The 27,122-nt window shown below is 45.2% G+C and overlaps 1 protein-coding gene across 2 annotated transcripts in view; it reads right to left on the minus strand.

Annotated features, from left to right (window-relative positions):
- The window catches only part of LOC119178208 (uncharacterized), a 61,584-nt gene extending 36,669 nt beyond the window's left edge, over positions 1-24,915 (minus strand). Inside the window, exon 1 of one of the 2 annotated variants that reach the window (XM_075882276.1) lies at positions 24,737-24,915. The gene's annotated coding sequence lies outside the window, so the exon portion shown is untranslated. Of the gene's footprint in view, positions 1-18,521; positions 18,776-24,736 lie in introns of those variants that run through there. The other variant, XM_037429402.2, reaches the window with a different exon arrangement.
- Positions 24,916-27,122: the final 2,207 nt, after the last annotated feature.

Genomic DNA, 27,122 nt, shown 5'->3' on the forward strand with positions numbered 1-27,122 from the left:
ATTAAAACAAAAACTCCACGAGTAAAAAATTGTACAGGTAGAAAATTGTTCTTTTTTTTATAAAGGCGACTATACGTCATTTTCCGCACGACTTCTCGATTATTTGGCTGTTTTGATGTGCTTGGCGGAGGAGCACAATATAGAATACTTGTGGAACGCATTTAAAAATAAGGTACTTTATTTTCAGAGCAGTTCACACCAAGTATTGACTCGGCTAGGCTTAAGAAGCGTAAAAAACCATGGGTGACTAACAGTATTCTGAAAATGATCAAAAAACAAAGGCGAGCGTTTAAAAGAGACAAAAAGAACGTAAAGTTTTTTTACGAAAGGCTATAGGAACTGACACGCGAGTACAAAGAGGTATCAAAAGATGCATAGAAGCAATTCTTGAAACGGTTAAATGAAAGTATGAGAACAAATCCTAAAACCTTTTGGCAATATTAAAAAAAAGGAATGTGGGTCTGATCCTGTTGGAATAAACGAACTTATTTTCAATGGACACACTCTTTCTGAGGATCTAGAAAAAGCCACGTGTCTAAATAATTACTTCCAATCAGTCTTTCGTCCTGAGTGTACGTTAGGCTCACTTTTGACGCATAGTAGTGTTCCTTTTATGCAGCCACTCGAAATTAGTGGCATTGAGGCCTTGCTCGAGAATTTCGATGAAAGTAGAGTCCTGATGGCGTTTCTCCAAGAGTTCTAAAACAGTGCGCTCATCCAATTCCGCTTTACCTTTACTTGATCTTTGAAAAATCTTTGTGTACTGGTCAGTTGCCAAGAGATTGGAAAGTAGCAAATGTAGTCCCAATTCGCAAAGGAGGTTCCAAGAAAGACGTCGTGAAATATAGACCTATTTCGCTTACATCAATATCCTGCAAGATTATTGAACATATAACATACACGGCTATAATGAAGCATTTATTAGATCGTGAATTAATAACAAAAAAACAACACGGTTTTCAAAAAGGTTTTTCGTGTACAACGCAGCTTCTTGAGTTTTTTAACGATCTAGCATCAGAAATAGACTTGGGTGGGCAAACCGACTGCATTTTTCTCGATTACAGCAAGGCTTTTGACGCTGTTTTTCATCCTCTCCTTCATGGAAAAGTACAAGCGCTAAATACAGCCAAAAAAATTTTAATTGGAGTGAAAATTACTTGTTTCAACGCCACCAATGTGTTGTTTTAAATGGCATTAAATTGGATGTTCTTGAAGTCACATTCGGCGTCCCCCAGGAGTCTGTGCTGGGGCCTCTATTATTTATCATTTTTATTAATGACATTATAGTGGACACAGGCTCCAATATTCGGCTATTTGCAGATGATTCCGTTGTTTACAGAAAATTCGAAATGAACATGATGTCAGTGAATTGCAGGCTGACCTTGAACGTGTTTATCAATGGTGTCCTAAGTCGCAAATAAATTTAAGCACTAACAAGTGCGTCCATATGCGTTTTTCAAAGAAAAAAATGATAATGCTAACCACTATTTAAGAGAAAACATGTTAGGTAAAAATGTAGGTACATATATTTGGGTGTATGATTGTCGCACGATTGTTCCTGGAATGCACATGTGGATTATGTGGTTGCCAAGGCTGCAGTGGCATTGAACCTAATTAAAAGGAACTTGAGATGCGCACATTATCAACTTAAAAACACGGCTTACCTTACCTGTACTCGACCAATTCTAGAATATGCTTGTACTCTTTGGGACCCGTCACAAGTAGGTTTGATTAATGAACTACAAAAAAATCAAAACAGAGCAGCCAGGTTTGTCCTGAGTCGGTATGGAAGAAATCACAGTTGTACCGAAATAAAAAAGAATTAAACTGGGAGTCACTTTCATCACGACGTAAAAAAACTACGTTTGATGTTGTTTTATCAGATATTTCGTAATAAAACAGGAATTGCGAAAGACACTTACCTAAAACAGCCAGAGTACATATCTGAACGTATGGATCACATACAAAAGATTAGGTCATACCGGGTCAGGACGAACCTGTACGTGAATTCGCTTTTTGTGAAAACCATCAACGAGTGGAATGGTTAGCTGTCTGAGCAAGTGTGCAGTAACAATGAAGATGTGTTTTTTTTTTTTTCATGTTTGTAACCCCCCTACTGTAACGCCTCCGGGCAAAGCGGGGTTATTTACGAATAAAGAATAAATAATAAAGAATAAACTCATGATTACGGAGTTAGACAAGGAGAGCAGAGAGGTGGGTCTTAAAATTACTATCCAGATGAAGTAATGTACAAAAACATCGGAAGAGAACATCGCTTCGAGATAGGTAATAGTGCACTAGAAGTTGTGAAAGACTACTACCTGTCTACTTAGGACAGGTAATAACCGCGCAGCCGAACCACGAAATTGAAGGAACTAGAAAAATAAAAATGTGGTAGAGACTTGGATACGAAGCAGAGACTTGGATACTTACAAAGGGGGTTCAGCTTAAATTGAGGACGACGCAGCGAGCAATGGAAAAGAAAATGGTAGGTGTAACCTTAAGAAACAAGACAGCAGAGTGGATCAGGAAACAAATTGCGGTTAAAGGTATCATAGTTGACATGAAGAAAAAAAATGGACACGGACCGGGCATGTAGCGCGTAGGCAGGATAACCGTTGGTCATTGAGAGTAACTAACTAGATTCCCAGAGAGGGCAAGTGGGTTAGGGGGAGATAGAAAGTTAGGTGGGCAGTTGAGATTAAGACGTTAGCAGGTATAAAAGCAGCAGGCACAGGACCGAGTTGACTAGCGAAACACGGGAGAGGCCCTTGTGCTGCAGTGAACGCAGTCGTCGTGATGATGATGTTGATTGTGCGCAAGCCACTGCCGCCAAAGAACTCGCGCAGGGAGGATCGATACCACGCACCTTCTGGTGGGATAAGCGTCCACAGAGACAACCAGATGACGAGACTCCGGAAAATTTCGACCACCTGATGTTCTTTCAATCTACGTACATCAAAGCACCGCGGAGGCGACGTGAATCTCGCTATCAGCGTGCGCAGAACAACAAGCTTGTTTGCGGCCTCCTGCAGCTTGCCACAAAACGCAGGGCGTGAGGTCCTAAACGGCTCTAATCCATCCAATTGCAGAACCCCGGCCGGTCTGTGCACCCCTGCGAGGCGCGGGCAGTGCAAGGAGTCGATGATCATTGAGAGCACTTGGGCGGCTTCCTGTCTCTGTGCCAGGCTACGGCTGGCAGCGCTTTTATTCGCGGGTCTGGTCTTCTATTTGTGGAGCTGGCTGGTAGCAAGTGCGGGTCTCACTACCGATCGGACTAAGTTTGCCTCATTATGATGGCGACGTTGTCACATCTTCGCTTCGCCAGAGGCGTGCTGATTCCGGGGGCAATGCAATAGCGGGTGCAGAAAGCGTCAGGATGCGGATGCAGCCATGGCGTTTTCGGTTGTCCTTATCTCACCTTCAGGGAGAGACAACTTTTCTGGAGCACTTGCGGCAAAACATAGCAGGCTGGCGAAATCTATACAGAATCCTCTTTGAAAGAGAGAGACAACTCAGTTCGAAAGATAAATCTCAAGGGGGGACGCTTGCAAGAAGTGCTCCCCCAGCCTGAACACAACAGGGGCCATGATTCTCCGACAAATACCTCCCCCCCCCCCCCCCGCCACGATTCACGCCACTGCGCTGTTGTAAATAGTGAACATCTGCCACGTTCAAATACACGCAAAAATAGTTATCGTTGAAAAAAAAATGCGGCACACAATGAGAACAAAAATAATCGCTCGGAGATCGGGCTATAGGGGGCAGACGTGTCACATTGTAAGTGTGGATAAGCAGCCAGCGGTGCGTTTTCTGAGCGCTGTGAGCCAACTGTCATAAAAATAAAATGATTTGACTGCTGCCTACTGGTAATGATTGATTGATTGATATGTGGGGTTTAACGTCCCAAAACCACTATATGATTATGAGAGACGCCGTAGTGGAGGGCTCCGGAAATTTAGACCACCTGGGGTTCTTTAACGTGCACCCAAATCTGAGCACACGGGCCTACAACATTTCCGCCTCCATCGGAAATGCAGCCGCCGCAGCCGGGATTCGAACCCGCGACCTGCGGGTCAGCAGCCGAGTACCTTAGCCACTAGACCACCACGGCGGGGCGAGCCTACTGGTAATATACATGCCGTCCATTGCTTAACGGATGCACGAAGCTCATTGAACGTTACTATTACTTGTGAAAGCAACGCAGTCTGTCATTAAAAGGGATGTTCGCGCTTGACGACTGTCTGCGCTTTCGCACTGCAGTGTGTCGCGTTTCTTGTTTTTAGGGGCGAAGCTCCTTATAGCGGCACCCGTTCGTCCCCCGTAGTATGTAACAAGTATAACATTTTGACCTCCAAGGTGGTGCCGGTGAGAGACTACTTCTGTGCGTTGTTGAACAAAAAAAAAGATAGTGCTCAATGTACATGTCAATGGCTGCTAATGGGGAATGACAGACAGGAGCATTCGGCTTTTAGTTTACGCGCAGGCTGCGATCACCATTAGCAGCCATTGGCATGTACATTGAGCACTATCTGACAAGAAAGGGTTGCTACGTTATACTCGCTGGGTGTAACCTCCTTAGCTTTAGAAAGGTTTAGCGAGCGTTGAGCCGCAGTGCCATGAATACAATGAACTTGTATATACCATGAATGAACTCGAGGTGGTTAAAAATGGGAAGTAGATACGAAGCGCAAGCCGTAAGAAAGTAAAAGCCGAATTCTCCGCCTCTCATTTCCCATTAGCAGCCATTGGCATGTACATTGAGCACTATCTGACTGAAAAAGTTTGCTACGTCATACTCGCTGGGCGTAACCTCCTTGGTTTTCGAAAGGTTTAGCGAGCGTTCGGCCGCAGTGCCATGAATACAGTGAACTAGTATATACCATGAACTCGAGGTGGTTAAAGGTGGGAAGTGGACCCGAAGCGCAAGCCGTAAGAAAGTGTGCGTGTGCCACCTCTCGTTTAGTCCTTGGAATGTCCGCTGGATGGCGGTACTTCTATATGGGGAATTAAACTCGTCACTGCAAAGTACGAATCCTCAAACTCACTTTTTAAGGAAAAAATAAATAAATATAGTTTTGAGTTAATTAAGTATTACGGCTTGGTGGCGCTAGCCACCGCCCGATCTAAAGGGTACAGCCATATCCATCCATCCATCCATCCATCCATCCATCCATCCATCCATCCATCCATCCATCCATCCATCCATCCATCCATCCATCCATCCATCCATCCATCCATCCATCCATCGAATATATGATGAAAAGATGCGAGATATACTTAGAGTGTTGAATAGATGGACGAACGGACACATAGACAGATGCATGGATGGACGCATGAACGGACGCAGGGGCGGCTGCATGGACGAACGCAGGGACGGACGCACGAACAGACGCACGCACGGACGGGCTGATGGACGCATGGACGGTCACACTGACGGACGCATGGGCGTACGGAAGCAAGAACGAATGGACGGACGAATTCTTCGCCCCACTCTCCATCATTCACTCCGTGGATATGCTGCCTTTTTTTTTTTTATTTTAGGTGTTAAGCTTGTGTCCCGTCTACTATGCACTGCTGTTGCATGACTGAATTCATTCTTCATGCCCATTGGTCATGAATACCAACACCCTCAACCCCTCAAAAAAAGGAAGAAATCCGATATTTTTGGGCGAACCCGAAAATACAGCGATTACTCATCCACATTTTTATCTTAATAATTTCTTCATGGAATAAACATAGGACAGTCGATAAGTTTAGTCAGGAAAGCTACGTGACTTACAGCGCTTAACCACGCTTGTTCTTACTGCTATAGCAGTATCAAAAGCTAACAGTTCAGCCCGCAGCTTTCTTATATCCATCATCTGAATCAAAGTGATAAAAAGGTTCGATTAATCGATGGAACGAAGTTTTTTTTAATGCAAAGCGAACTTTTTTCTTAGCGAACTTCGGCGACATTGAGCGTATCTATCTATCTATCTATCTATCTATCTATCTATCTATCTATCTATCTATCTATCTATCTATCTATCTATCTATCTATCTATCTATCTATCTATCTATCTATCTATTAATCTATCTATCTATCTATCTAGCCACCTACGAAATTTAGCTTTTCTGGCCGTTTCGATAATGATATTGATACCAAACTTGGTATGATATGACATGACTGTATGAAGAACATATCTGACTAGTCATAACATGAAGATCAGGTCATGGATGTCAAGAATATCATGATTTACATTTTATGGTCCAGCAGCTCTTGCGGTGGTTTCGTTCACATGGCATGTTGCAAAACTGGTATGGTACGACATGATTACGTTGCGAACACAAGCGACAGACCCTAACATGAAAATCATGACATGCGTGCCATGTCACAACATGAGTACATGCCATGCTCATGATGCGCTCACGGCCATTTCGCTAGCCGAATTTGGTATTACAGTACGTGAATGGATGACGAATGTATGATACCGGTGCAAACACGATAAACATGAGTTGCGTGTCATGCAACAACATGACGACATGCTACGCTCATGATGCGCTCGCGGCCGTTTCGCTAACTTCACATGTATCAAACTCGGTATTACGCGACGCGAACGGACGACATAGGTAAATGACACATCCAAACACGATAATCACGACATACGTGTCATGTAACAACTTAACTACATGCCACACTGATGCAGCGCTCGCGGCCGTTTCGCAAGCTCCACATATACCAAATTTGGTGTTACATGACGTGAATGAATGACGAAGGTATATGACTGGTGCAAACATGATAATCATGAGACGCGTGTCATGTATGAACATGACATTATACCAAGCTTATAGCGTGCTCGCGGCCGTTTCGTTAGCTCCACATTTACTAAATTTGGCATCACGTGACGTTAAGAGATGACGAATGTAAACGACGCATCCAAACATGATAATCATGACACGGAAGTCGTGTACGGCATAATTTACCTCCACCTCTAAACATTGCGGTGATTTGAAAGTGGCATATCAACCTTCCTCATTCGTGCTTGGCATATCATCGATTTCCACTGTACGTGAGATCTGCCAATTTTTGTCTTGTCGGCTAAAAGCAACACTACACAGTAACACTAACGTTCCTCTTTCTCACCAGAGCTTTAATAAAGCTTGCGCGCATTTGTTTCAAATAAAATAACGAATCTCAGGGCTGTTTCGCAAAACGGTCTTAGCACTGCTCTGCTTTAAGAACAGTTGCATTACTTTTCGAAAACTATTCGAATTATATTATTATTCAACTTGAACAGAAGGCAGGATAGGGCGCTATCTAGCAATTTTTTTGCAAGTGACATGGAGCTATCGGCTTGTATGGTGTAAAATTGGTAGTCACAGATTACCAACTACCTTGAAGCAATGATTTGTCCATTTACGTGGGGCACCTGCTACACGTAAGAAGTAAAAAAAAAAATGAAGGCAACTTAGCACTAGGGTTGCCAAGCCTGAAAGAAATGCGAAGCTGGCCCGTGAGACTTCTTTGCTTTTCTTCGGTTTGTCTTTCAATATTTTCCTACTCTCTTTTTTCCCGCTTTCTGTCTTTTTTCTCGCTTTCTATTATATATTCTTTCCTCTCTTTTATCGATTTATTTCTCTTTTTATTCTTTTTCTCCGTGTTTTCTCCTTTCTTTCTATTCCTATTTCGTGCTTGCTACTTTTTTTCTTGCTATTTTTACACATGATTTTGGCTTCGTTACGCCCAGCGCACTAGTTGTTTTTTTGCTGATGAAGATAAGTATCGTCATCAAGGCGCTCGAAAAGCAAGAGACGTGAGTCCGCATTCAGTGTGATACACATGGAGTGTTACGCACAGTAACGACGACAGTACAGGACAGCGCTTCATATTTTTAGAAATATCTACTTGGAGTGTACCGTGGGATAGACAGGGGTTGTGTCGAGCCAGTTCTGTCGGAGCCTTGAGGAAGGCAAGTCCGCTTGTCGAAACACAGGCCATGTTTTAAATGCCAAGCATTTCTTGGTGAACTTCGGTGACTTTGAGTGTATCTATCTACCTATTTATCAAGCCGCTTACGTTTGGGTGTTTTCGTGATCACCCCCTCAACTTTGCGTGAACCAAAATTAGCATGAAAGGGTAAGACGGTTTGACGAATATGACGCACTGGTCAAGACATGAATAATTTTACAATCCCGTCGCGTACGTCGTCAGATACTTCCCGCCAGACAGTGGCACATACCCACGGGCGGGTATGTGCCACCGGTATGCGGGCGTGTGCCACAGGTGACTGACACTTACCATCTACCCCAGGAATGACAAGAACACACATAAGCACTTTTAAGGCACCAGCGTTAAGAAATACCCGACATCGGTAGGGTCGACCCGACGAATGCAAAGAATAAATGTCAGGGTAACAGCCAGAATCAGACCCAAGGATTCTGCGGGGCAATGAAGCATTTCGCCACAGACCTACGTCAGGTTTCGGTATTAGTTTTCAACTAGACGCTAATCTTCGTGAAGTGTCAATAGTGGTTGCAGTGCTGCCTACCCAATTTTATAAACATTACATATTTACGCCTTTGATACAGCCGTCACGTCGGGTTAACGTCAATTGTGGCTAGTTGCCTGAAGTTGAGTTATGTAGCAGTGTCCAGGGCCAGCATCCTCGCGAGCATCAGCGCTTTATGTCAGCTTCCGGTGTTGCTGATACTGTTCCAGTTGGCATCGTTGTGCAAGAGCAAACGACTGGTTATATAAACATCTGCCACTCTTCAACATATTTCTGTGCGTGCAACATTTGTACATATATTCATGTTATTTCATGACGTGTCGCTGCATAAAAAAATTGCAACACGGTCACCTTCCCTCCGCATTCTTCGCATAACGTCGATTCCGAAGTACGTGGGATCTGCCGAATTTTTTTTCCACCTACCGTTTCTTGAGATTGGCACCAAACGCGGCCGTCCAACGCGCAAGCGTGCGCAGATGTACCCGGCGGCAGCAGGTGATGCGCAAAAGCAAAAAAAAAAAAATGTAAGTAACAACGGGGTCCGCACAATAAGAGCAGTGAATGGGACCGGTTCTTGTGGGCGCTTTTGTTGTCCCTTCTGAAGGTCAACGGCCAGCCGCCGAGGGGCGACGCCGCGCCGTCCGGGAGTGGAAACCTCGGGTTCAGCGAATTCTGAAAGCGGGCACGCATTTTTTTAACAAGTACTAACACGCATATCAATTGTGTTCCAATCATTGCTCAAAAGAAAAGCACAGACGTAGAGAACCTTAAAAAAATGTTGTGTTGCTTGAATATGTATCGAATATACTTGTCGCCTTTGGTTTCGATATCCAGGAACTACCATCGCACTGTGACGTCACGGGGAGACGGAAATTCGCGAAGTACTAACCGCTTGCCGTGCACGTAAACAGGGAATGATTGTTTAGTGAAGTCTGCGATTGATTGATTGATACGTGAGGTTTAACGTCCCAAAACCACCATAAGATTATGAGAGACGCCATAATGGAGGGTTCCCTGAATTTCGACCACCTGGGGTACTTAAACGTGCACTGAAATCTGAGCACACAAGCCTACAGCATTCCCGCCTCCATCGAAAATGCAGCCGTCGCAGGCGGAATTCGATCCCGCGACTTGCGGGTCAGCGGTCGTGTACCTTAGCCACATTAGGAGCGGCTCAAGCTGACCTAGACATGTGTGTTTTATGAGAAGCATTTTGAGGACATCCACGTAAAAGAACCTTTAAAGCTACAGCGGGCGTTCTCGTCAACGAGATCGCCAGAGAGAGACCGCGCCTGAACCCCGACGCACTACCTACGGTATTCGACAACTACCCTGAACACCTTCAGCGTAAGAAGGAACCTAAAAGGAAAGTGTGAAATATATGTCACCATACCATCGATAAGCGGCAAAGTGCAGCGCCGTTACAGATGTCACCAGTGGGTCATCAAGCACGCACTTCAGAGCCTGCGTTGCAGCGTTCAGTCCACCGTACTTCAAGCTCAGCACCCGCTCTGCAAGTTTTCAATCCCTGCGACATGGACTATGTTGACCGAAGCACAAACTCGCTCTATTGCCTACGCGCGCTATTGCGCAGAAAACAACAACGTTGCCGCGCTATTTATTGAAATAATGGTGACGTTTTAAGCTGTGATGCCCTACGCAGCCACACACTGTACTGACCACAGCATATTTTCGTGGAAAGGAAAGTGGCTAGCATGTTCGAGAAATTGATCAAGAAATCTGCATCGCAGATTCTGTGTGACTGATGTGGGCTAAACCTGATTCGAGAAAGTTTGCCGAATTCAGGGAACTGTATTTTCCCGAGAAGTGTCAGCTTGGTGTTGATAGCTGCGCGCAGTGCAAATGTCTACGAAGCCTCGTGCAAAACAGGCGGCGCAAGAAAAAGTGCGCAACACGCTGTCAGTTTTGCACTCAACAATAAGTCAATGTATCTTGTGCGAAAACGAAAATGGCCACTGTGCAGCAGCAAGCGGCTTGCATGAAAGTCCTAAATGGGGCACTGAATAAATCAGCAGTGCAAGAAAGAGTATAGCAACCCCCTCGAAAGCAGCAACTTGCTGTGAAGATCTGCTTTCTTGCTGCCCAACGACAATCTCTGAAAGGCGTGCCGTACGATGAGAGCTGGGTAGTCGAGTGCCTTTTTATACGAATCGCAGCCCGAGACTCTATGAGCAACTGTGCAAGAAAAATATATTTGTTTTGCCGGGACGAGCTTGCTTGCAAAAATACGTGCAGTGGTATAAATTAGATTTAATTCAAATATATCTTCTGCCTTGAAAAACCAGACCAGGGATATGGATTCCTTGAGCCACTACGGGGGCCTTGTCATTGACCAGCCCCGGGCAAACTATCTGTTCGCGATTAACAATTATAGTACCGCATGATCCGACTATCTCGGCACATCGAGGATACACTCAGCATGATGCTGCGCCATACCGAGTGTGATAAGTAGCTAACAAAATAAAATATCACGACGACTGATCGAGCGGTGTGACTAGCAGTTGACTAGATCGAGTTCGAGTTAAATTACTGCGTTGAAAACAAAGCGAAATGGTCGGAATGAAGACTTAAAAAAAAGCAAGCGCTGTTCTTCAGTTCCGTGTGGCGCGGTTTTTAAAGCAGTAAGATGTACCAAGTGAAAGCCAGCTGCGAGAACACCGTTAATCGGAAAAATTTGAGTGCGAACGTTCTTGTGTAGCTGCGAAAAATAGGGAGTTTTATTGTTCGCCATCGAAAATGCCGTGAGCCAATCTTACGACACGATTTCTCGCATGTAATGAGTCAACCTTTACTTATTAGTTTCAAATGTCAGCTTTTGTAAGCTGTAGAACATTTAATGTGGCTCCTCGTATTTGTCCTTATCGTCGTAAGCACGGAATCGCGAAAACAAGCAGATGACTTGAGGTATGTGCATGCGAAACGCTCCACTCTGCTTGTCCTCGTCTTTTTCCCACCCGTGTTTTCTACCGCATAGTATACTTAGATCTTGAAACGTTTCGCCATTTTATCATTCCAAACCAGCAGAGGATTATCTTGGGGCAGTTATTTGGCAGTAAGATCTTTTTCCGTCCGGTCAAGTCTCTTGTCAAGTGTGCTAAAAGCAACAAAGAAGACTGGATTCACTGCAGAAAGTGCTCTGCTACGCTACTCATAGCGCAGGAGCCGCCGACGTGCGGTGGGCCTTAGAGATCGGCAGCGCTATCATGTGGTGACTTTGGGAAGGCATCAGCGCGCCGGCCACACGAGAGCGTTTGATAATGACAACGTTTGGTAATGACGACATGGAAACCATCATGGTGCTAATCACAGCTTTCACTCTGTTAGTAAGTGAAAACTGAAGTTTCGATCTCACTGGGAGAAAATCTTTTCCTGGCTGCTGGTGTATTCCAAATATGAGGGGGGAGCAAGACATGTGTGCTTTTTGGACAACAAAGTTCAGGCAAGGGAACTCACCAAGGTCCTGGTGCAAGCTTGGTCCTCTCTCCGTTCACGCGCCAAAAGAACGCGCTCGAAATCTTCAGAAGCCACAATGAGTGACGGTCACAGGGCCGCCGCTCTATACGCGCCAAATTTTCTAGAAGCACTCAAAGGTGAGTCAATCGCTGAAAAGGTGGAGTCATCAGCGCGAGCACGAAATAAGCTAAACAAGAAAAAAAGGTGACCTCCATCACAGACACTGTGATCTTCTGTGGGCGACAAGGTGATTATGAGATACCATTACGAGAACCACTATATAGTTAAGAGAGACGCCGTAGTGGGGCGCTCCGGAAATTTTACCACTTTGGATCTTTAACATGCACATAAATGAAAGTGCCCGCGCCTCGAGCATTTTCACCTGCACTTTAAAACACGACAGGAATTCTATTCCACGCCCTGCGAGTCAGCAATGGAGCAACATAACTACTGGACCATCGTGGCGGATACTTTGAAAAAAGACGGTTGGGGTGAAATCATTATGCGCTACTTTTCGTCCCGCTGTAAGGGCGCAAGATCACCTGATTAAAGTATATTACTTAAAATAACTTTCGCACAATGGCAGAATAACTCCATTCTTTCCCATTACCTATACTCCTTGCTCTTCGGTGGCACCTTTCACTTGCAGACGTGGTTCGCCAATGCAACGACCCAAGTTTGCATATGAATTCTCGTGAGTTTATTTCATTTTTGCTAAAAATGATTGTACTGCGTATACTGTTCTTAACCTTGCATGATAACATGTCCACGTCCACCCATGTTTCTTCATTCTGTGCATTTACTGTTGTCAGTTATGTCGCTAACTACAGAAATCACTCTGTGTGCCCTTCCAGCCATGTAAATGCAAAGGGACGAGCAGATGAAGCGAATCAATGTAATTTTATTTAATTCGTCGCATATTTTTTTTTCAGATTTATGTTCCTTATTCTTGCACTGTTTGCCAGACTACTGAACAATAAAACTCTTGATTCGTACAACGGCGCAAACGACATTTCTCATGATGCTCCTTTAGATTTATGACCACCATCTTTTTATTGATCAGCTTGGGTTACATGATGGGTATATTAGTAGAGCTTTTTAAGGTTGTGATTGGTCTGCACGTTTGCCTGCGTTGCAAGTTCTCTCTAAACAACACTTCAGAGCGCCTTTAGCAGTTAAGGCACAGCAAAAATATGTCGTGCACGTGCACGTGTGTGTGTGTGTGTGTGTGTGTGTGTGTGTGTGTGTGTGTGTGTGTGTGCGTGTGTGTGCGTGTGTGTGCGTGCGTGCGTGCGTGTGTGTGTGTGTGTGTGTGTGTGTGCGTGTGTGTGCGTGCGTGCGTGCGTGTGTGTGTGTGTGTGTGTGTGTGTGTGTGTGTGTGTGTGTGTGTGTGTGTGTGTGTGTGTGTGTGTGTGTGTGTGTGTGTGTGTGTGTGTGTGTGTGTGTGTGTGTGTGTGTGTGTTCAGATGCTAGCAGAACGTGCGAAGGTTCAACAGAAATGTTAGTCTCCGGCTTGAGTACACCTTAGCATGCGTTCGAAGATTCACTATGTGATGTGCTTGAACGTGGCCTATCACCTTGAAACTGTGCATGGCTTTTACCATGAAAACTCACCTCTGCCGAGTGAAAATTATCGTAATGATTTACTCCGGCGATATCTGCACGTTCCAGCGGGTACAAGTACGACCATTGCTGCAGCACAATTCCCGTCGCCGAGCCGACTGAAAACGCTCGCGGCCGAGATTCTTGCCCGAAATCTCAGAGTGTGAAATCCTTCACAAACACTGCGACGTTTTTTTCGTATGCAGACATTCACTGTAAAAGCGTCCAGGAATTATATTCGTGATAGTAGCACCGCTTAATTTCTAAATCATGTCAGCGCGAAGCTACGAAATAATAAAAGGTGGGTAAGTGGCGGGGGGAGCGGGTTGCGCCCCTCCCACCCTGGTACGCCACTGGTATGAGACCGAACAGTTCGTGCGCATTTTATTTAAGATATGTGTGAAATAAAGAACATTCATTTATTCAAATGAGTGACCTCTTGTTTTTCTTGTCTGTGTAGTTTCGCATTCTTTGAATAGAAATGCTCAGTACAAAAGCAGCCAAATTACTGAGCCAAAGTAGTGGAGATCTGTAGAAGCAATTAGCAGCTGCAATTTTTAAAAAGCTTTAGAATCTATAACTTTAATCGCTCGTATTAAACTATCCCAAGTATTCGTCCAAGCAGTATTTCAGAAACATGGCAGTATTTTCGGAAACTCGTAAAAGGTGTGTGTGACGAAACCAGAGCCTTTTTAAAGAAATGAAAAGAATTAAGTTTACAATTGATAGCCGCGCGGCGTAAGCTTTTGGAAGCGCACCATACTACTTATCACACATAAGTGCGACTTATATGCATCTGATATTATCGCATTATCTCTTGCAAGTTCTGCATGCAGTGTAATCCCGCGTTGTATGAGAGAGTTTGAAAAAAGAAACCAGATCCCGCGCACAGCGGGAATCGATGACATCGAAGCACGAATGAGGAAGGTTGATATTTAACTTTAAAATCAGCACAACGTTACGAGGCGGACGTAAATTATGCCGTACATGACTTTCATGTCATGATTATCATGTTTGCGCCTGGAATTCATGTTCGTCATTCATTCACGTCACGTAATACTAAATTTGGTACATGTCAAGCTATCGAAACGGCCGCGAACGTGCTATGAGCATAGCATTTAGTAACGTTTTACATGACACGCATGTAATATGATTATCATGTTCGGGCGGGTCATTTACCTTCGCCGCCTATTCGCCCCACGTAATACCAAATTGGGTATATGCATGAAGCTAGCGACACGAGAGCATGCATCACGTAGTCATGTTCTTCGCCTCCGTGAGGCAGCGCCCTACATCGAAGTCACTGGTTGCGCCACCACACATGTGACATATGCGACCTCAAGCAGGGGACCCCAGCAAGCCCACTACCCTCAAGGACTACAGAACACCTATATACAACGATTTGTCACACTAAAACTTCTGGAGTAGCGGTAATGCTCCATGGCTGAAGCCAACGCGCCGCCATGGCAGAAAGTGGACGGGCACATTGTATAGCGTACGTGGCTTTCGCGTTGTTTTTGTGCTATGTTGCGTGTGGTGCCTCTTATTTAACGGGAAGATTACGAACACGTCTTGGGTCACTGTTAGTGACGACGGTGGTGGGCTATTGGGTGGCATTTGGCTGCGCGAATCGTGTGAAGCGGACACCGGGCACAACTTTCGATGTGTAAGTAGGCATGCTTCGCTCCCTCGCTTTTCCTCACGTATTTCCGCGACTACGACTGCATTCGCGACTACATAGATTTTCTTTTTGCGTCTGGGTGCAGAAAGACACTTCAAATATTTTTTGTTCGTGTCAGGACTCTAAAGACGTCACTTTGCGCGGCACATGAGAGTGCGCTCTGGCGAGAAGATTAAGCGCCAAAAAAGAATGACGACTTATGTTCAGTGCACATGTTGAAGCAGGCTGCTTCGTTGAGACAGAGTAAATAACGAGACGACGGGCTTGTAACATTACTACCGTGTTTCCATTGTTTCCAGTGCACTCATAAAAGCCCCCGTATGTGAGCGCTTCGTTTTTGAAACGGTAGTCAATATAGTACTGACTCTGCGTTTCTGAGTTTCTTATATTTGCACGAGCACTAATGCGCTCCCAGTGCCAAAATTTCTTATGCTGCGATATGTCTCGTTTTAAGTGGGAGAAAAAAAGAAACGAGATTTTCAGAAATGTCAGGTAAATAAACACTTCCACCTAAAGCAACTCTCATTGATGGAACTATAAAAATCCCGCCACACTCTAACTTCACCCACAAAGGAGTGATACAGGCAAAAAAGTTGAATTAATCGCGAACGAGGTACAATTAGCAGCTGAAAAAGAAGGGTAAGACATCGTAGCAGTACCAACGGGGTCTTTTAAAATATACTGAGGCTTCTCGGAATTTCATTTACCAGATAATGGAACCGAACATATAATCAGATGATGGATCGAAAGTTTTCCAAGCACCTTTTTCTCCAGATATCCAGGAGCTTCTCACACGAGTACGTGAAAAGGCTAATACCTACCTCCCCCCTCCTCCTCTTCCTCCTCTTCCTAATAAAAAGAGTTTGCACACACGCTGCACTGTTATTTGAGAAGGGCTTATAAATTTTATTTTCACTGCATATGTCCTCACTGGTTACTTCTGCTGTGAGGCAACTGTGTTAACATATGATGCGAATTGATATCCCTGAGTACCCTTTTTTGTTTTTTTACAGCGAAAGCTGTTATGAGAGCACGGGTCACGCGGAGCGCCTCAGTTGTCCACCGCAGCGAGTATCGAACGTAAAAAACTCCGTAAAGAAAAAAAAAACACTAATGACACAATAAGATCCAAACCCGGGTCCGTTGCGTGCCAGCCCAGTATTCTACCACTGAGCCGCGACAGTGGTAGGAACTCGTTTTTAAACTGGCCTTAGGCAGGTTTGATGTCGGGAAAGGAATCGCGTTAATATCAGTAACAAAGCGTTTTAGAACATCAAAGGAATAACCGGGCGTCACCGTATGCGAATCGCGCACCGACTGGGTCGCCCAGTGCTCCAACCCATTAGAAAACATCTTCTCGATCACCTATTGACTGTGGCGCATAACCACTTATCGTCATCAGCCACTGCATGAAAAATTGAACAAAAATTTCCAACAAGTGTGTAGCGGATACCGCGCACGCTTCTCCAAAGAATGAAGAAGGATAGCATGGTGAATTCTGGCCTACTACACAAAATTAGACTACATAATTAGGCTAAACTGCACCTGCGCCAGGTGCAGTCTAGCCCGGCCGAGGCAGCATTTAGGGCTAACAGCCATAGAGCGGTATATAGGTGGCGCAGTGTTTGGGTGGTTCGTGATGATGATAATTTTCTGTATACGACTTTCGACACATCTCGACCGTAACAGTTCTGATGTGAAAAGGCTTAAGCCACTCGTTCAACCAACTCCAAGCTTCCTTTCATCTCCTCACGCTTACTTTGAAACTTGGTGCTCACGATTTCGTGAACAACTCCGTAACGTGAATTCGGAAAAACCGCAAGGGCGGACACACGTCTTGACATGGCGGCCATCTTGTGTTTATAAATATTGTAGGTTTAATTTTTTTACCTATATAAAAATTATGAGCATGCCTTCGATCAGATGAAATTCATAAACGAATATGGGTTCCCAACCGGGCAAATGCGTTGTCCTATTCACTCCTTTCTGAAACTGATCAACCGTCCGTAGCGATCTTACACAACTGATGGTGTGGAACACCGGTAAACGCTACAAAACAATAAAAAAGACAGGTATTACAAAAGTTGGACGCGCTATATATAATAGTCAGACTATTCAGATATATGTTTGAAAGAGAAATTTCTAGGGAAGACACTTGCAAGGGTTCGCCCCAACAGCACAAGGCAGCTGACCGTGCAATAATACCTGAATGCATGGAGTCTGCGAAAACATGCATTGATTTCTGTTGTTTCTCAGTATACTCGTGTGTCTAACGAACTCTTCCCACTTTCCTTGCCCAGCTTGGTCAAGTCTCGTTGATACGGAGCCGGAAAATAAAACGTATTATACAAAGGTTGTATTAACCAAAGTGGTTAAAAATGAGAGAGAAAAAAAAGCGCACATTTCATTGACCAACGTTGAAGTAGCTGTGCCTTTCGAGCTACACTTTATTCTCTAGTGGTTCTACGGAAAGGCAAAGCCGAAAAACTGCATTCGCGACGGAGTGTCTTAATTAATCGTGAATAGTTGGAATGCTGTTTGAGCTACCGAAGAATAAACGTGGAATTTCAGGGTCCACTGCCACGGTCATATTTTCCAATCTTGGGCAAAAATATGATGGTATAAAGCGCGCCAAGTTGGCAGGGAATAAAAAGTGAAACGAATCAGGCCGAAAAACGTACTATGCAGAATCCACTACACTAATAAGGTGCCTCATCAAACGCTGTCGTAGGAAGACGCGGCGCGAGGTATGAAAGCCCACATGATCAAAGTGAAAATCAGATTAAGTATTGAGCCTGCCGACTATTCGCCGTCAAAGAAAAGAAGAAAAAAAAACAAAAAAGGGTGTGACAGCGCCCTTTCGAAGGATTACTGACTGTTAATACAGATGTACTAAAATTATCAAATTATGTGACGCCGCAAGTGGTAGCGGTATCACCAAAATAATTTTATCGGAAGTGCCGACTGCGTCCGTGTTCTTGCCTTCACCATTGTTTTCGATCCTTCACGCTTCGGTGTCACGCGGGTACTTTTGATGAAGAGTCTGATCCCGATGGAATTTCACGATCGCGATTGGCTTCCTTACGCTGCAGCCAATCTCTGTTATCCCCATGGGGTTCTATCGCTATCAGTGGTATTAATTAACAAAAACAGATTGCCAGAATGGTGCAGGAGTTGTCGCATGCGCTGCCCGAAACGAGCGTCCACCGAGTTTCAAACAGTGGCAGTACGCGACACAGTGGGGGAAGGGTGCGGACGAGAGAACGTTTTACCTGTTGGAGCAGGACGACACCTGGCGCGTGTTCTTCTCTCAAAGTGCTCTATGCAGATGACGCTTCACTGAATCCATGACGGCAACAGAAGAAGCAACGCTCACCGCAACACACGCAACAGCAACAGCGCAAACCTCGTCCACTTCATCGCGACTCATTCGGTGCGTACCGCCGATGGTGGTTGTTGCATCGTCTGCTCGATGGGCCGCCTCGCTCCGGTCTTCTCGTAAACGGGAACCGACCCAAAAGGCGAAGCGGCCAGAAACGGAACCGAAACTGTAATAGCGAAGAGAACGCTTTATGGAGAGTGGGGAGCAGAGCTGCCGCCACACGCACACCCGCGATCGTGGTTGGCCAACGAAAAAAGGAAAGAAAAAAAACCAAAAGCCGCCGCCGCACCTGCTCTTGTGGCGCGTTTGTTTGTTGTTCGCGTGTTTCCGCATTAAACGTGACCCCACGATGAATGCGTGCGTGCCAGTTCTTGCGGTGTCCGTTTCAGCGCGCCGCGAGGTCAAAGAAAGCAGAAGTGTGCACCTATTCCTTGTAGTCACTTCATTTTAAATGCGAAGCATTTCTTAGCGAATTTCGGCGACTTTGAGCGTATCTATCTATCTATCTATCTATCTATCTATCTATCTATCTATCTATCTATCTATCTATCTATCTATCTATCTATCTATCTATCTATCTATCTATCTATCTATCTATCTATCTATCTTAGCCGCCTTCGAATTTTAGCTCTCCTGGCCGTTTCGATAATGGTATACCTATACCAAAATTGGTATGATATAAAATGACTGTATGGCGAGTATAACTGATTAGTCGTAACATGAAAATCATGATACGTATGTCATGAACGTCGTGATTTACATTTCATGGTCTTGCTGCTCTTGCGGAGGTTTCGTTCACATGGCATGTTGCAAAACTGGTATAGTATGACATGACTGCGTGGCGAACATAAATGACCGACACAAACGTGGAAATAATGACGTGCATGTCATGTGAGTCATGACTACAGGCCACGCTCAAGCAGTGCTGGCGGTCGTTTTGCTAGCTTCACATATACCAAATTTGGTATTACGGCACGTTAATGGACGACTAAGGTATATGACTGGTGCAAACATGATAATCATTGCACGGAAGTCATGTACGGCACCATTTACCTCCACCTCGTAACGTTGTGCTGATATTAAAGTGACATATATCAACATTTCTAATTCGTGCTCATCGATTCCCACTGTACGTAGGATCTGCCTTTTTTATTTCTTTTTAAATTTATTCATAATTATTTCGCATCTACCCACCAGGCCTTATAGCATTTAATTTACGCGCTAATGAGGAAGTAAGTGCGGTTGAGTAAAAAATTGGTGAAGCTTGCCCTGCACTGCATGTGAAGCTTAATTGGTGAAGCTTGCCCTGCGCAAGCCAAAAATCAGCGAAATCGCACGCTTCTAGGCCTTAGGTGATGCGCAGGTTGTTTTTAGGTTGCTCCTGTTTAAGTCGTGGCTGCGTTGATCCTCAGGGCAGAGTTAAGTCACAGACGCGATTCGGGCGCGTCGCGCATGGCCTTCTCGAAGCCGCTGTTGCTTCCAAGGTATTTTATGCACTCGGGCGTCTTTGGCTCACCGCTGCAGTCGCTTCACAGCCATCTTTACTGTTTGCTTCATTTTTTTATTAGAAGTTGCATGTAGAGATATTTGACCTATTTTGTGGCAGATACCTTATTATGATGATGATAGTTTTCCGAAGGGTCACGTAAACTTCTGGGCTACATAACCGTTTGGGGGGTTCAGTGAACTATGTGGGAGGCATGCCCGTCTGTGATGGTGATAGTTTTTTTGGTACGGAGCGGAAAACTCGCTAAACAGCTTCGCTGTTAAAATTTCTTCACAACATGAATACTGCTAACAAATACTGCTGAAGTCACAACGAAAGCTAGAAGAGCGGCCTTTCAGAGCCTTCTCGAAACACTTATTGGGTAACTACTGCAAGCACACTAGCTTGATATCCGCTATAGGGCATTATTAATAAATTTTTTGGTAGTAGGCCAGCATTCCCTGTGTTATTTTTCGTCATTCTTCTGAGAAGCGTGGTATCCGCTTAACGCTTGCATGGAATTTTGTGTCAATTGTTTTTCAGTGGCTGTCGACGATGACGAATTATGGCTGAAGTTTAATAGAGGAACAAAACAAGATTTTCTAATGGGTTGGAGCATTGCACGGCCCACTCGTCACGCTATTCGCATTGTTCGACGACTGATTGTTCTAGAGCGCTTGAATGCCCACAGCGGGGGCGCGCGCATCGAGGCACCCTATAGGTTGTTCTTCCACTGCGTTAAAACGCTTTGTAAGTCGTATTAACATGATTGCTTTCCCGGCATCGAGCCTGTCTAAGGCAAGTTTGCCACGAAATGACAAGCAACGTGTACGATTTTTATCTGTCAGATTTCTCAATGAATATTTGTTTTCAGTGACTCGCAAAAAGTTGTACAACGATGTGTGTGATGCTGTTTTAGCTGAACCTCTGTATCGTGCCATGTGCACTGGAGGGCAAGGGAAAGATGTGTTTAAACAAGTGAAGATAATGCAAGTGGTTTCTGCCGCAAAGTTCTTTTTTTAAGTTTCACACGGGTACATTATCTGTCTGGACATTTGAAGCAGACCATGGTTTTTACCCACCTTGGGGGACAAATCGCCTTATCTGTGAAAAACCGGAAACAATATAGCATGTTTTTTTTTTTTCACATTGTCGGGAGGGAATATATTTTTGGGGTGTAATTCAAAGGACGTTAGAAATGAAATTACCTTTAAATTCTTATGGTATAAAATTACTGCCAATAGTCGACGAAGAGGGAATGCCTTTTGATTTGATTATGCTATGTGGCCTTCACTGTTTATGGCGGGTCTATATGGAACGTTTTTATTGCGATCAGGATGCACGGTCTGCACGAATGTATTTCCGTGAATGTATGGCCAAGTTTGTTGAACTGCAGAAAACTCAGGAGATTGTACCTGAGTGGTTGTCGAGGGCAGAGCCTCTGGCAGCACATAGAGAATTTTAGTTTGTGTCGGACTGTTACTGCTTGTTTTTGTTGTGCTTGTGGTTTGCCTACAAACAGGCAATAAAGCAACAAAAAAAACAGCGTAGCTCAGTGGCAGAATACTGGGCTGGCACCCAGCGGACCTGGGTTCGAGCCCCGGTGTATTATTTGCTAGTTTTTTTTCTGATTTTGCGCGATGTGGTTATGGACACTGGCGGCGGTGGCGGCGGCGGAGGACAACTGCGCGTGACCCGAGTTGTGATCTCATAACAGCTTTCACTGTTGAATGTGTTGCAGAGCCCACCTTATAGGCATAACGAAACCTCTGCTCACTGCAGATTGTGTCCTAGCACCAGAACCAACTCCAATTATTCTTTCTAGATAACTTCTGAGTCCCTGTCGCAAGAGCCAGAACCTTACCAGGAGCGATAGCAGGCTGCTCTGTGCGGGTTGTAACCAGAGCTCCGGACAGTGAACCGGGCCAGAGGGGTCACCGAGGCACAAAAGTCTTTGGTCATATATAGAGCGGCCCCAGGCCCCATCGTTGTCCTGCTTCCACCTTCCACCCCCACACGATTGTTTCATCATCATCATCATCAGCCTGGCTACGCCCCCTGAAGGGCAAAGACTTCTACCATGATTTCCTAATCAACCCAATCTCGTGCTTTCTGCTGTCACTTTAATCTCATAGGCTCACCTAACCTCTTGTCTTCTTCTCGTGCGTTTGCCTTCTCTGGGAATACAGTCAGTTACCTTTAATGAACAGCGGTTATCTTGCCTAGGCGCTACGGGCCCAACCTATGTCCATTTCTTCGTCTGATTCCAACTATGATATCTTTAACCCCTGTTTGTTTCCTGGCCCACTCTGCCCTCTTCCTCTCTCTAAACGTTATACTTATAATTTTCCTTTCCATCGCTCGCTGCGTCGTCTTCAATTTGAAGGGGTCCTGCGACACTTTTGGGGCAGCCTTATTTAGCACCAGAACGCGTGTAGCGATTGTTACTGAGACGAATGCAAGAAGAATTATAGAAATTGGTGCTGATGTAGTCGGGGGTCTGCCCAGAGGATCAGAACCAGTGAGAGTCTCGGGGGGATATCGAAGAGAGGAGTCCGAAGCTGTTACCAGTAACCTTTATTAACATTATTTACAGGTAGCGTGTTACCACATGATGGTGGTCGCATCATGGAAGCTCTCGGTGGAAGCTTGACGGGAGCTTCCGGGAGCTTTTCGGAGTTTCTCGGGAGCGTCTCAGCACTCGCGTTTTATGTCCCGGTCTTCCCAGGATTCCTTACAGAGAAAAACAATGTGGGCCCGGATAGTCCAGTGAAAACTGCCATCGTCATATCCGCCTCCAAAAAGGAAGAGTGAACCACTGCCTCGTTCCCTACCCAGGAGGGAGGGAAGAGGCACGCCAAGTTCGTCCCATGCCGAGGGGGAAAACACTGCACATTGCGCACGACAGGGTACAGCACGGTGGCGTCAGGGGCGTAGCCAGAAACTTTTTCGGGGGTGGGGGGGGGGGGGGGTACAGGCATCAGCTTTTCTCTGTGACGTCTCTATCAGCGGTAGTTTAAACAGATGGTGCACATGTATATAAAGTCATGAGATCCCCCCTCTCCCCATGCGATTGGTGGTGAAGAGTAAGTAAAAGTACTGTAAGAATGATTGAGTGATATGTGGGGTTGAACGTTCCAAAAGCGCTATGTGATTATGAGAGACGCCGCAATGAAGGGATACAGAAACTTAGACCACCTGGGGTTCTTTAACGTGCGTCCAAATCTGAGCACACATGCCTACAGCATTTTCGCCTCCACCGAAAATGCAGCTGCCGCAGCCGGGATTCGATCCCGCGACCTGCGGGTTAGCTAGCAGCCGAGTACTTTAGCCAGTAGACCACGGCGGCAGGGCAGTACTGTGAGAAGTACTCGAAATACAGTAAACGGCAGCTGCAGTGACCGTTTGGAGCAACGGCCTCTCGCCACCCCATTGAATGGACTAGTCTTCGAAAACGCACTATTGCGATCACCCACCCGATCGAAGAAGACATCGTTAATTGTTAATCTTTGTTAAGCGTAGATGCGTAGTGCTCATCGAGGTGAAGTGCGTTTGACAGGTCAAGGAGAGTTCCGCTTATAGCGAGGAATGAGAGGTATGCACAGCACTTTTTTGTACATTCATAATTACATTTTTGTATTGCTTACTTTGCTTAGTAAATTTCTTACTGTCTATGTCTGTGACTTAATCTCTATAGGAATAATTTTTACATTAATCTCTATATTGTCACGGCTAAAGGCCGGGCAAGGAGACAGAGGACGACGAAGTGATGAGCGTGGACAGCACCCACGATTCCTCTGAGAAAGAAGAAGTCGAAGTGGCTGCTCTTTTGTTCTGTTAATACAGACCTCGTTTTTCTGGTCGCACCGTCGTCCTGTACTCTGTTATTTTCACCTAGCGACAATATGTCAAACCACCCTGACGCAGTGGTAGTTTTAGTCAACATTTTTTTTCTTACTTTACTGCGTGCATCTAAACATGCTTGTGATACGCAATAAGTAATTTGTTTAAGATATGCTGCGAGTCGCCAATACCATTTTGCACACGTCATTTTTCGGGGAGACTTTCAGTTGCACTGTGACTGTTGATCTCAATGAAGTACTTTAATCGTAGAGGTTTTATCGTTCAATCTGCAAGGGAAAGGTAATCACTGATGAGAAATGTTCACTTGGTCTCACACCTATTTTTCACCTACTCCCATAAAACTTCGTCGCTGCGCATATGCGCTAAAACACTTGAATACGCGCAAGAACGCGGTATGTTCTCGTTTTTTTTGTTTGTTTTCGTAGCTCTCTTCACTCGGCTCCCTGAAACGATAGCGTTACGGCAAGGTGTCTTCCGTTGTTTGCAAGCGTGTAGCCAGCTTTTCTCTTTACTTGAACAGATTTAGAATTGTACAGAATATTTCACCACGCAGCATACGTGCATCCATGTTTCTAACACTTACACCAGCGTGAACGGGAGCAGCCTCTAACTACACGAAATCTTCAGTGATCGGTTCACCAGTGGTGAAGGAATGAACTCCGGAGTTGCCCAGAGCATAGTGCACCATAATCCATTTCTCAGAACGCGTGAGCACCGGCGAGAACTGCCAGCGCATGCAACACGAGTTTACTTACGCTCTACTGTGCGCCGTCCATATGCCTGTTGGTTTTCTTTTTCGGGCATTCTGATGCGAGTCGCTGGAATTTCACTACTGCCATCCCCTCCTTCACGTTCATCAACGTTTGTGGTATTTCATCACAACGCGACAGAAACTACCAGCCTTCCGTATGGGCGCAATCACAATCGTGAGACATCTCGTGCGCACAGCAAGATACTATAGGCGAGTGCAACCTTGCCAGCACCTGAAGGGAAGCGGAGGAAACGTATACCTGTGAATCTTTCCGCCAGTCGAAAAACAAGCGCCAGTGTTTAAGGCGGAACTTTACCAGGCGACATGCATCGTCACTAAAGTTCTCGTTTCTCGTATTCAGGGTCACTGCCCGAACATTGCTGAGCTCGTTGCCTCCTAGCAATTCGAAGTCACCCCCTTGAAATACGCAGCCTATACGTATTTCTTGGTAGTTCCTGTCCTGGGTCGCTCAGCGCCCTTCTATGAGACCCGATGATCGAGCCGAAACGCCCACGGTATAATGCTTGGTGATTATTTCTCGAAAAGCGACGCTGCTCCCAGTGCACACTTGACAACTGGCAAAAATGAGAATGCCGCTTGTCACAGGCAGGCAGCTTTATCGAAGTAACGTACCAGTGGCTGGTGTGGAAGAGCACTTTAGGCTTTCAGTATTTCTGGCCTTTTCTGGGCTATTTAATAGAACACTTCAATGGGCGCTTTAAAAGGCATCGGCACACCTTGAAGATGCTTTCATCGCTTCTGCCACTCTACCCACTGCTGAGAAGTTTACTGACGTGTATACTCGAACATTATCTCAACTTCAGCATTGCAAGGGGAGTTAGCAGGACGATTATGCGAAATGAAAGCGAGAGCAGCGAGAAACGCTTAACACGTCTGCGATGCAAGCGGTTGCCCATTGCCAAGAGGTATTCTTCCTAAACGTGCATCATCTTCTAAAGATTCCGGCAACTTTGCTGGTGAGCACAGCTGAAGCAGAATGGGTTTCTTCATAGCTGAGGCGGCTGAAGTTGTACCTGAGAGCTACAACAACACATGAAAGATTGTTTGACATCTCTCTCTGAACATCCACCGTGAAATACGTAGAAGTCCGTCCGAAAGACATTCTCTCTGTTCTTTAACGGGAACGTAGTCGGCTTCAGCTGAATGTGTGTGTATTATCAACCATAGGCACCAGCTCAATCAAGGATAACGGTAAATTGAAGTCATTCTTGGATTGAGACGTTTTGAACAGCAGTAAACACGTAGTTGTTAATGATCAATTGATAGGGTTTGACATCTCATGGGCGACTTCAATGCCAAGGTAGGGAAGAAGCAGGCTGGAGACCAGGCAGTAGGAGATTATGGCGTCGTTAATAGAAATGCCAGAGGAGAGCTATCAGGAGAATTCGCAGAACGGAATAATTTACTGATCTTGAATACCTTCTACCGAAAACGAGGGAAACTAAGTGGACATGGAGGAGCCCTAATGGCGAAAGTAAGAACGAAATAGACTTATACTGAGTGCCCACCCAGGCATCGTGCAGGATGTGGAAGTGGTTGGCAAGGTACGTTGCAGTGGACCATCGAATGGTACGGTCTCGAATTCGCCTATACTTGAAAAGGGAACGACAGAAACTGATATGCAAGAAGCCAATAAATGAGCTAGCACTGAGAGGGAAAGTACAGGAATTCAGAGTCTCGCTTCAGAACAGGTACTCGGCTCTTATCAAGGAAACCAGCTTTAGCGTTGGCGCAATGAATTATAATTTCACGAGTATCATTACGGAGTGTGCAGTGAAAGTTGGAGGTACGATAGTTAGACAGGACTCTGGCAAGCTGTCTAAGAAGACGAAGAACCTTCTTAAAAAGCGTCAAAGCATGAAAGCCTCTAATAGAAACAGACAAAATAGAATTGGCAGGGCTTTCGAAGTTCATTAATAAGCGTAAGGTATCCAATGTAAGAAGGTATAACATGGAGAAAATTGAACACGATCTGAAGAACAGAGGACGCGTCAAAGAGCAGAAGAGGAAACTTGGGATAGGCAAAAACCAGATGTATGCACTAAGAGACTAGGAAGGCAAACTACCAATATGGATAGGATAGTTAAAATAGCGGAGGAGTTTTACAGACATCTGTACAATAGCCGAGACAACCACGACCTTAACATAAGAACTAGCAGTAACCCAGACGGCACCCACGAGTAACGATAGAAGTCAGAAAAGCCTTTGAGGGAATGCAAATAGGCAAAGCTGTTGGTGAGGATCCCATGACATCATATATGCTAAAAGACGAATGACAGATTGTGTTACAGAAGCTACCCACCCTGTTTACGAAGTGTCTCCTGACGGGAAGAGTACCAGAATCTTGGAAGAATGGTAACATCACCCTA

Source organism: Rhipicephalus microplus, chromosome 2 (genome assembly GCF_043290135.1).
Source record: "Rhipicephalus microplus isolate Deutch F79 chromosome 2, USDA_Rmic, whole genome shotgun sequence".
NCBI classification, from domain to species: domain Eukaryota; kingdom Metazoa; phylum Arthropoda; class Arachnida; order Ixodida; family Ixodidae; genus Rhipicephalus; species Rhipicephalus microplus.